General features: G+C 39.2%; 1 pseudogene; it reads left to right on the top strand.

The window, feature by feature from the left end:
- The first annotated feature begins 6,603 nt into the window (after nt 1–6,603).
- Nucleotides 6,604–7,528, top strand: LOC149215287 (uncharacterized; annotated as a pseudogene).
- Nucleotides 7,529–10,181: the final 2,653 nt, after the last annotated feature.

The raw sequence follows: 10,181 nt of genomic DNA on the forward strand, positions 1-10,181 counted from the left end.
GTGCTTCCTGTACCAAGCACATAACTTCAAGTAGATTTAGAATAAATTGAAATAAATTCACATCATACCTCATTGGTGGCTCTTCAATAAGGTACCTTTGCAATCCTCTTTACTTCCTGTCACAAGAAGTAAAACATTAGGGGAATTTTGAGGTCTAAAATGGGTCTCCTAATAAAAGATACAACAAAAAATAAACTTTATAAGAACCAATAGGATTCAAGATGATGATGTCAACCATGTGGGATGATTCACCATTTTTGGAGTAAAAAGGTAAAAAGATTAAAAATAATAAAATAATAAAACTACTTTTTCAATTTGTATTTTCAACTTATCTCCCTAGGGTTTCACTCAAATTTCAAGAGTACCCCCGCTCGAAATTTTAGTAAAACCTTAGAGAGATAAATTGAAAATACGAGTTGAAAAAATAGTTTTTTTTTTTCTCTAAAATTTGATGATGTAATCTAATATTATTTTATTATTTCCACTATTATTTTATAGTTTCTTTAGGAAGCCTATTTTAGACCTCAAAATTCTTGTAATGTTAATATCTTTGATCAAATCATCATGTATAAACATATCATATCAGGTTAGCTCAAAACACAACCATCATAGATCAAAATCATAGATCAGATGTAACCATCATAAACCAGAATCATAGATCACATGCAATCATCATAGACTAGGATCATAAATCACAAGCATAATAAAACTGAAATAAAATATTGATACTAATCCTTTATTCAATCCTTAGCTTCTACTTTTGTCCTTATTACGTACACATTCCAGATTGGTTGCCACACGTGATAAACATTCAATGACATACAAAACCATACAATACATACAACACATGACATACAAAACCATACAATACATACACCTACACTTGGAATACAACACAACACAATACATACTCCTAAGTCCAGTGTACACTGTTAGCGCTTGAAATTTCACCTCCGGCTGAGAAAGGTAAACCTCAAGGCAACATCAAACCACTTAGCCTCGTAGCTAGCCCTACGGGGCGGGAGAGGGCTCTCTCCGGTCTATCTCGATAAGATCTTCAATGGATGAGATGACCAATAGGGTAACACTGATTTTAGGCTAGTAAACTGATCAAAAAGGTTGATTTGGGGTTTTTAGGGTTTTTGGTGGCAAATTGAGGGGATGGCAATTTTGGGTGCGGGGATTGGACACAGTTTCTGCAGGGGGTTCTTTGGGGCGAGGTAGGAGACAATATTGATGCCTTTACTTGAGGTGGATGGTCAGGAATGACAGGTGAGGAGCTAAGGAGAGCAAACAATAACTTTGAATTCTCCTTAAACAGTAGAAAACATTGAAATTAAACAAACTTAAAAGCAAAGCATGACAGTCATGAATTCTTACTTTAACACTTCGTTTGTTTAATGTGCAGAAGGAAAAGAAAGGAAATGATTCACATAACACACTTACAGGTACATAGAGAAACACACCATCAATACATGTAACCACAAGAATCCCAAAAAGGACTGCAAAACCCTGGTCTTCCTTAGCCAAAAATTGCTGAGATACAATAAATAATACAATGATAGCTTATCCCTCAAGAGTCCAACCTTCCAACCTCTGAAAATGATTGAGAAAATACATAATATAGGCAAGAAAACCTCTTCCCTTGCCTCTAGGGGTCGAGCTCATCCTTCTAGGAGCTGTTTCAACCACTTCTAAACTAAGCACTACAAACTAGGCAGTCAAAACAACTTGCCTCTATAAGCTAGGAAACCAATTCATTCATTTAATTTTCACCTTTGTCATGAATGAATCTTCTAGAAGAGGTACATAAGAGTAAAAGTGTCATAAAAGTACATTAATTACATCAAAGAATATAATAATCCACCCCAAAAAGTCAAACAGGGTCAAACTGCGTTTTTCTGAGCTGTACAGTGAAATTTGGAAAAGTTTGCCTGACGGGTCGCGCGCCTCTGCTTGACGATCGCGCGCCTTTGGGACCACATTTGGGGCACTTACAGGTGTCCAAATTGAGCAAGAGTAGGCTTGTTGGAAAGGTCTATGAGTCTAATTTACAACCCAACTGGAATTTCTGAATTTGGTGGTGATTTTCCCCTCCAAAATGGCAATCTCCCAAGACTGCTTTCTGCAACTCAAAAATGTGGCAGAAAGTCAATTTTTGCTTGTTTTTTGACTTTCTGGAGGCCCAAAACTTCATAAAATCTCAAGTCCATTGATGAGCATATGTAACTTCTCATGAAAAGTCTGGAAATGCTGAGTTTTTGCAAAATGGAGTTGCCGGGATGAAGGGTCGCGCGGGGGGTGAGACCCGTTAATGGAGAAAACCTATAAATTGCCTGAAAAAACCAAAATTTACCCAAAATGCTCAAAATTTCTTGGGATTTGTGCTGTGGCTGGGCTATTTAGTGCCTTGGTCCTTCAGTGAGGCCTCAGCCAAGATATGGAGGGGATCGGGCCTCTTTCTCCTTTTTTGTGCCTTGGCCAACCGCCTTTGGAACATTTTCATCTTTGCCTTGCACACATGCATTCTTGCCCAGTAATGGTTCTTCATGTTCCTCAGCAATTTCTTCTCTTGGTTGGCCTTAGCTAATAGCCTCTCCAAGTGTGCATTTACCTGGATGAGCATGGACTCTCGGTCAGCGGGCAATGGATCACCGGGTCTTCTCCGGTTCAAAATGCGGTCACTACGAATCCTCCACAGCTCATCAAGTGCTTGCTCATCCTCCAACTGTTTGTTGCGCTGCTCCAGGTATGAGATTTTCCATTGTGCCCCTTCTAATCTCCTCTGCAAGGCATCATTTTCAGCTCTGAGGTGCTGAATGATCTCCTTTGCCTCTCGGCTAGGAGAACTGACATCAAGATCAATAAGCTCTATATCCGGAACACCTGATGGTCCCTCATCAATCTTGGGCTGTTTGCCCCTCCCTGGTACCTGTGCTGGTGAAGAAAGCGAGGCCCCTTCCACCTGATGTGGAGATAACACTCGCTGAGCCGATGAAGAAGGCGAGACCCCTTCCACCTGGTGTGGAGAAAGTACTCGCCGAGCTGCTGCAAATAAGGCCCTCTGGCCTCTCTGATAAGTAACCACAGGTGAGGAGCTGACATGTCTGGTGACGGGGATGTCATGCTGCTGTGATGGTCCTCCCTCCTCATGAATAACCTCAGGATGTGGCGGTGATGGTGCTGTGAAAAGCTCACGAGAGATGAAATCCTCCCATGAGATGCCCTGCTGAGCCAACTGATGCAATACCACTAACTGAATCAAACCATAATGATAAAGGCTCCTGTACTACTGTGCCGGGCTCTTCCTCTGCATCATGGACACCATCTTCTCAATGTTCTGATAGAAGAAAACAGGGATGTTCATCATCCTCACTCGGGTGAAGTGCATCAAGAGGCGAATGTGGTATGAATATACCTGTGAAAATCTGCCCTCACAGGTAAAATAGTGCATGATGAGCCTCATCATGGGAGCATACTCGCTCCTGAGAAATCTGAAGGGAAATACTCTTGTCAAGTGTCTCATGAGTGCTGGTCTAACAAAAGGCTCAAAATGAACACTGTCCAGCACCTTGCGCTTATTCCATACCTCTCCAACATTAGGTATACCTGTAGCCTGTGCAATCACCTCATGTGTCAATGTGAAGTCCACCCCGGCAAGGTTGACATGTCCATCATGCAAGTGTAAAACAAACAGGCGAGCCAACTCTCTGTGGTGCTGAATCTGAGAGATCCTCTCACAAAACTCATAGCAAGACATGTACTGGAAACATGAGACTGCCATAGGACAAGCTTGTAACTCTGTCAAAGAGGTGGGCTCCTCTCGCCTATGATGACCACCCTTACCACCCTTATGAGGCCTCCTCTGTATCTCAATCTCTGAAGCTGATGCCTGGTCATCACTCTGCTCATAGGTTTCGGTTTCTGACATTGTTTAAGGAGCAGAGTGGACAAAATGTACTGCTGTTTCTGCTTTGTAAAATGCTGATTTGTATGCTGTTTCAAGGGGGACAAGGAGCATGAAGGGAATGTTAGGGGAGGGACACTTTTAAAGGGAAAATGGGAATAAATATATAACACAGGGATTTAAGGAAAAAACATTGCCAAAAATCATTGCACATGCATCATCATATACATTGTTTACATGAGTAATGAGAGGTAGGGTTAGGGCTTTAATTTTTCATTTTTTAGGGAAGAGGGGTAGGGTTTGGCTTTTTCTTTACAAATTCAAAAGAGAAATTTATATAGAAAAACAGGGAAAATGACATGGGAAATGGGGAAAATGATTACAAGGGGAATACCTTCAAACAGCATAAAACCCTAGGCATTTTTACAATTTCAAACTACAGCCACATGGAAGCTTTTCTCTTGCACAATGAGATCTTTACAAATGAATTCATGATGTCTTTAACCATAACAAGCAACCATTTTTAAGTTGGAGAGCCTACCTTAGGCAATTTGGCGATTTCGTAGGGTCCTTGGACAAATTTGCAGTCGGTTTGGAAAGGAGGGCGCTGACGGGTCGCGCGCCTCACCCAACGGGTCGCGCGCCTCTAACGGGTCGCGCCCGTTGAAAAAATGCACTGTCGGAACGCTGCTGACGGGTCGCGCACCTGGTCTGACAGGTCGCGCGCCTGTCCAGCTCCCAAATTCACTCAATCTTTCACTCAATCGCTCTTGCAAACAACTTGGATGCACAATGAGGGTCGATGGAGGGAGATTGGGCCTTTATAGCTTTGATTTGAAATAATTTCATGCTCAAACCCACTTTATAATGTTTCTCTTTGACACTTTATAAAATTGACTATTTTGGTTTCCTTTATCCTGAAATTGACTCATTTAATGCTTTTGCTTGATATTTTTTGCAGGGACATCATCTGAGGGATCTTGGCAAGGGAGCCAGGGTTTCATACTGTCCTTGGAAGCTTTTTGAAATTTCATCACTTTTTACAAAAATTTGAAAAATGACCTTGGCTTTAAAAACAGAGTTTTTAAATCCAAGGTGAAAATTTACTGTACAAGATTGGAATTGGCGAAGAAACATCTTTAAAATCATCCCTTTGGCTTGCTGAGCACTTATTGACCTTCAGAGACATGACCTTGTAAACCATCTTGACCAAAACCCTAGACCTAGGAATTTGACCTCAAGACAAGACAAGACAAGCTTGAAAGTGACTCAGGACTGAAATGCCCTGATCCAGCAATGCCAAGAGGGGGACAAAGACACCAGCTCCTCCATCAGGGTTATGGCATGCCTAATGGGATGCAAAAATTGACACTGATGAGACACCTACTAATGCAAATGCAAAGAGCTTTGATCGCTGATGGAGGGAAACAAGACCGACTCTAACATACACCACAATACATATAATACACAAAATACAACACAAATTAAATTAACTTTATTATGCTTTTCTATAATTTGTTATATAAATTATCTTGGGAAATATGGTTATGTTTTTCTATAATTTGTTACATAAATGATCTTGCGAAGAATGGCTATCAAATGAAACTATGTCCACGTTGAAGAAAAATGCATGCATTCAATATTAAGATTGTTTGCTAAAAATAATCAGAAATAATTTATTTATGCGGGAGATCTCGCATTTCAATTCATGCAATCGTTCAGAAAAAAAATCTGAATATCTCCCACAACTCAAGTTCGACAACGTGAGTCATTGTTTGGAAACGTGGCAAATACATGGAAATCCTTTATTGGTTCATTGGTGTTGTCAAAATTTTCTGTACAATCATGTTACAACTCTATTCACTAATATTTTTATTATACTTGCCACAGGCAAGATATATTGTGTTTAACTTTGTATTGATTAGCTATTAGTTTTTTTTAACAAAAATATTCGAAACATATTCAAAGTTTAACATTATTAATTAAAATTTATTATTTTTAAACAATATTTAAATTCATTTTGTAAAATACTATTGGTTCAATTTTTTCACTTCTTATTCTGTAATGATGGTAAATATATTCTACTATTAATTTATATTATACAACTTAATTTACAATTTCCCCCACACTAATTTATATTATACAACGGTCCCCACTTTGTATCTGCACGGAGACCTCTAAATCGTACAGGCTCGAAGTGCAACATATCCTAACTACGTGTAATATTAAATCGCCAAAGGGAAAAGGGTTATTGCACGGATTATGAACATGATAATAAATAGTCAGAGGGGCCCAGACCATCTGTATAGCTTATGTCTCATGGCAACCAATAAATCCCATGCTATTGGGCCATTAATGCATAAGATTTATTGGTTGCCAGTACCTTATGGCTACCATGACCATGCATGTTGCTTCATGAGCATTCGTTTTCTGATCGCCCCATATTTCCGAGCAGGCGAAAGCCAGAGGGACCCAGAGGAATCTGCAATAGACCCACCCGACTCCCGAGCATGTATTTTCACCGTATCTAGTACACAATCTCATTAAGTACTTGACTGGTGATCTTGTTCGATCCAACAGACCGAGTATTAAGTACACGATTTGAATTTTAAATTTCCCCGCCATAGATTTCTACTGTCTACAGATTCCTATCCATTTTAATCTCTTTTATTTATTGGCGCCCATAATCGATCAATCTGCAGGGGGACGCAGCGTTGAGATGGCCGACGGTAGCAGCGGCTTCTTTCTGTGGATGTCTGCTGGGCTTCCTAACCAGCGGTCACATGCTCCGCCGCATCGTGACCAGGAGCCGGCGAGAAAGAGGCTTCTTCTCTTGGGGTTTCGCGTTTCTCTGGTACGCCATCATGTGCCTGGGCGGTTTCTTCCACCAGCATTAGCCCGTCCCCCTTCTTTTATAAAACGGATATCATAGGGACGGCCTGCTCCTCGATCTCGATCGTCGCCGGTTCGATTCTCGCAGACGACACATCAGACGCCACGCGTATCTTTCAGCTAGCGATTTATGGTTTCCTGATATTCTTGGCCGTTTCAGGTTCACAAGCCGTGCGGGAAGTGCTGTACCTGGGGCCAATGGTTTTGTCCATAGTTCCGGCAGCTTGGTTTCTTTGGAAAGTTAATACAGAGGCAGCGGCCAGGCAAACGTCCGAAGCGGTGAGAAAACGTATATGGAAGTGGTCGGCAGTGGCGGTGGTGCGGTTGGAGGTGTTGTTGGGGATAAATGGCTGTGCCTACTCTTTGGCTCGAATTTCAGTATGATGTTTTGGGCATTCTTGGGCTGTAACATCGCCCTGTTTGCTTTCTTTCCCATTGTTCTCCTACTCGCGCCGCCCAAGCAAGGAGGAAATCCCAATCTGAAGCGTTCTTGAATAATTTCATTTATTCGTTTCCCCAGTCTGTGGGAATCGATCTTCTGACGTCAATAAAAGGGCCACATAGACCTTCAATTCTGTGATTCTCATCGCTTTATAAGTGCTACTAACTAAAACGATTCTTGATATCGAAATCGATAGCTTTCATTGTCTCGGTCGTGGAATTAATATGAAGATCGAAGTCGTTTCGCTTTTTATTTATCAAATTTGTTGAGTAGATTATTGCTTTTGAATATGAATTGCACGATGATGATTAAATTGCCAATAATATTTACAACAGTTGATTGATTGAATTAAGTCGAGTTCACACTCCTTGCGGTATTCTTTACATGTAATCTAAGCTTTATTTGTTAATTTTAGTTAGTGAATTTAGTCAAATTTGTGCAAAGCAGTGCTGGCATGGTTCATGTTTGGGAGTTCCTAGTGTGTTTGTTTGTTTTTTTAAAGGGGAAAAGGGAATCCGCCTCTCTAGCTGCCACCACAGCAGGTCATTGTACTCAATGAGATTTGAACTTCGGTCTGCCCGGGCTTCGCCCATGTGACTTATCATCAAACCACACATAGTGTTACACGCTAACACTTACCTCATACTTGATCTTGTAGATCTAATTGGGGTTCACTACTAACTTCTGGACTCAACATCACTCTTCATGATGAAATCCTCCATACTTGTTGGTATTCCTGATCCATTTGAATTGGCAGCTCTTCTGGCCACCAAGCATGATTATAGATGTTAGCACAATTTCTTCCTCTTGAACACAAATCACTTTGTGAGAATCCTCTTATCACAAAATTTGCTTTGTTCTTCCAAATGCTTCCAACTGCTACCAGAGCCTTGGAATCCTTCATGATATACCTCTAGCCCTTGTTAGGAGGTTATGGAAGAAATAATTAAAATCAAGCAAAAGATACAAATACAACATGCTTACCAAAATTCAAGGAATAAAGGTATAAGGTACTTATCTTTTGATATGAGGATTGTAGGATATTTGTTAACTCCCTCTCGATACTTTCCTTCTGCAGAAATTATATAAATCCATCTGCAAATCGTCATCCTCATCCTCAATATTTCCATTAATCCGTGTTTCTTTCCTTCCCTTCCTTGCATGAGATATGGTTTCTTCATTCCACAGAATCATCGATCTAGGTCTAGCTCTAGTGTTTTATCCACAGACCCTAGGGCTTACTAGATTTTTCTACGTTTTAAAACTTCATTGACACATTTTGTTTCAAATTCCAAGTAATGTATCTTACCACAGGGAAAAACTTACATATATTTTTGTCACAGTCAACCATCCACGAAGCTTTGTCACTCCACTTTCATTGTTGCCACTGCAATTCTTATGTTCTCTGTAACTCTTGCATCTCTTGGACAAATCCACACAGATTTTTGCATAATGTTCTCTGTACAAGTGCATACATCGAGCTTCTCTCACTGCTAATCGAATTTTATTCATTATGCTATGTTTTTCTTATGCATATTGTACATATAGGTGTATGCACAACACTTAATACAACCTCTAATTGCATTGTTATTCTCCGTAAATGAGATGAAAATTACAATCACACCATATTACATATTGTGCATACGTACATACCAGCAAGATTACCATATTTCATTGTCACGGAAACTACACTACAAGGTTATGGATTCGATCCATACAATAATTCACACTACATATAGGGAGCTATTTGAACAAATGAATGCATTGTCTTCTAATCACATAGTGTCTAAAAATAGATCAAAACAACTAATCATTGATTGAATCATTTGACGGAGGAAAAATAAACTATATTAGTGCAATGAACACTTAATTGGTCCTTAGCTCTACCTACTTAGAGATGTGGAGGTTCTATATACATTGCAGGTTTAGATAGTGGTCACAAACATTTCCCAATGATCATGTAAATAATTTATTATGGTTTTAGTTCTAGTAGTGGTAATGAAAGGTGGCTTTACTTGTTGATGCACTTAGCAACTTCCTATAGCCTTGATAATTCTTCTTTCTTCTCTACAAACTCTTGTTATAGGTGATTCATCATCTATGTGAGCCTATCCTCCTACTATCTATCTAATTGAATGACCTTCTCCCCTAATTTCACAATTTTCATTCTACTGTTATCCCAATCTATCATAATAGTAATGGGGGAGTCTTGGAATTCATCTACTTGGTTCTTTAGAAATGGAAACATCCTTGTGAAGATATCAAGGTTCTTCCCCATATTTTCCATTCTTTGGTCATAAATCCACACCTTTTGGTTCAAGTGTTTGTTCTCTTGTTAAAGCTAAACATTATTTGATTGATAATATTCTAAGCTTTCTTTCTTCATTTTATCCATGCCAAGTTTTCATTCTCTTCAAAGTTTTTCCAGCTGTGATTGCTTTGATACCATCCAATTTGTAAATGGTATAATTACAACCCACTTTCTTCATGAACATGGATGCTCAATGAAATTAACCTCTTGTCTATATCCTTAGTCTAGTGTCAAGTTCTCTCCCTTCATAATTGATTTAAGGGCTTTATTATAAAGTATAAGTTTGTGTGTAGCTCTCTCTACAAAATTATATATTTTATTCCAATCAACAAATACAATATTAATTAATTAAAGTTCAATTTCTTACCAAATGACTCATTCAAATGGGTTTCTAATAAGATGGGTTACCTACACACCCTATTCCTTTTTCTCATGTGCTTAATGCACATCTAGCAGAGACCTCTTGATCAATATAAGATTCATAGTCAATTTTATACTTGTAGGCAATGTTAGAATCACTTATCTAATAGAATATTTAAATGCACTAAACCAAATCAATATAATAGTGAAAAATTCAACATAAAAATGATGAGCCAATTAAACTTTGAATTGAAATTGGAACTCTATAC

The sequence above is a fragment of the Pinus tabuliformis genome, chromosome 1_1, assembly GCF_031772625.1.
Source record: "Pinus tabuliformis cultivar Carrire ecotype Pingquan chromosome 1_1, CPIR1, whole genome shotgun sequence".
NCBI classification, from domain to species: domain Eukaryota; kingdom Viridiplantae; phylum Streptophyta; class Pinopsida; order Pinales; family Pinaceae; genus Pinus; species Pinus tabuliformis.